General features: G+C 38.2%; 1 pseudogene; it reads right to left on the bottom strand.

The window, feature by feature from the left end:
• Positions 1-233: 233 nt before the first annotated feature.
• LOC124893655 lies at positions 234-1922 on the bottom strand (annotated as a pseudogene).
• Positions 1923-1938: the final 16 nt, after the last annotated feature.

The raw sequence follows: 1938 nt of genomic DNA, 5'->3' as shown, positions 1-1938 counted from the left end.
GAGTAATTTGAAATGAATAAGCTCTGATTTGAGAATAAACAATGAATTCGTAAGATGAAAAGGGAAAATAGAACGGGTTCGTTTCAAAAGATCGTTGTTGTCATGATCTCTCAACTGACGATGTACAGGGGTAAGAAGAGCCCTATAATGACCATGGGGACAATAATCAATTTTATCACCAGTCATGCGTTTAAAGGGCTGCATTTTTTGCATACTGAGATATCGATGTGAATCTGCGTAATCAAGCACAATGTCGTTCAAATTTTTGTTCCATCACGACTTTTCTTGCAGACGAGGACTAGACATCTATCGACAAGCTCTTGCAAACACTTCTCAGCCTCTCCTTCCAAATCATTTTCCAACTTCAGGAACCACTCAGCCATCCATGATCTCATCAATTTCTTCGTTGGTATCTCACTGTCTTCTAGGAAAATTCCGAAATGCAGAAGACACGTTTTTAGGCCGCTGGTCAAGTGATTGTAACTCAACCCAAGCACACGTGAACATCGTTCATCAGGATCATTTTTGACAAATGACGTGACATCTTTGGCAACACTTTCCCAATCTTCTCTTGTCCTTTTTGATTTGAGAAGTCCAGCAACCACGACAATAGTTAGTGGTAACCCGTGATATTTCTCTGTAATTTGCTTCCCAATAGTCTCCAAATCAGATGTTAATTCTTCACTTGAAAATGCTACACTTTTGAAAAGACTCCAGCTCTCATCCGGACCCATTAAATCCATCTGCAAAGAAAGATTCTTTGTACCAGCATCGCGGGCTGCTTCAGTGTTACGGGTCGTCAATAATATTCCACTCCCCTTGTTTTCACTTGGAAAACATAGTCTCACGGCATCCCATGCTTCAGTTTTCCACATGTCATCCAATATAATTAAATATCTCTTACCTTTCAAACTCTTTTGTAGCATGTCTGCCAGCTCAGCCTCACTGCCCATGAAAACTTTGTCAACCTTTGCTGAACGCAGAAGGCTCAACAAGATTTCCTTTACATTTTGTTGTTGAGAAACAGTATCTCAGGCACAAACATCAAATTGAAAACGAATGCACGCATCGTTGTAAACTTCGTTCGCTAAAGTTGTTTTACCAATGCCTCCCATCCCGACAATTGGGATGACTTTGGTTTCACCAGAGTAGCTTCTAGTAAGATCTTCTACCAACCGTTTCCTTTGATCATCACTTCCAATCATACTTTACTCAACATTCAGAATATTTCTTGATGAGCTTGGAAACTCTTGAACTGTTGATACCTTTGATGTTTTGTTGAACCATTGAAAAATATTGAATCACTGAAAAATCATGAAGCACTGAAAAATCTTGAACCATTGAAAATTCATCACGTTCCCTTTATCTTGAATCATTGTTGAATCTTTCCAGATACGATCAATATCCTTTGCTGCTTGTTGCAGGCTATCAGAAAGCCTCTCTTGTGCCTTTTCTCTCAGATTTTCATCATTTCCTAAAACTTCAGTTACTCTTTGTTGAATTGTGTGTTCAACAACATTTGAAACTTCTTTTATCTGTAATTCCAAATTTGTCAGTTCCCCAGAGACATTGGTCTTCTCAAATTTCTTGACAACTACTTCCAGGAAACTAATCTTTCCATGAAAAGCAGAAAAGTCTTCACTGTGATCACAGATCAGAGATTGCATCGGCGAATTGGATGTCAAGAGCGATTCTATTGTTCTCATAATAGACGCCACACTTGCATGAGCCATATCTTCTATATTCACGTTTTCCTTTGCGATTATGACCTGAAAGCTGCAAGATGCAAGAGGTCAATGGTATTATAGGTAACGTGATACACAGATTGGCAAAAAAAGTAGGCAAAATGTAAATAAGATTAGGTGATTTATTAGTCTTCGCTATTCACAATTTCTAAAATAGTTTTGATCTTGTAATTTATTAGTCTTCAGTTTGAAA

The sequence above is a fragment of the Capsicum annuum genome, unplaced genomic scaffold, assembly GCF_002878395.1.
Source record: "Capsicum annuum cultivar UCD-10X-F1 unplaced genomic scaffold, UCD10Xv1.1 ctg630, whole genome shotgun sequence".
NCBI lineage: Eukaryota > Viridiplantae > Streptophyta > Magnoliopsida > Solanales > Solanaceae > Capsicum > Capsicum annuum.
The sequence above is the reverse complement of the archived record's forward strand: the minus strand, read 5'-3'. Positions and strand labels throughout refer to the sequence as shown.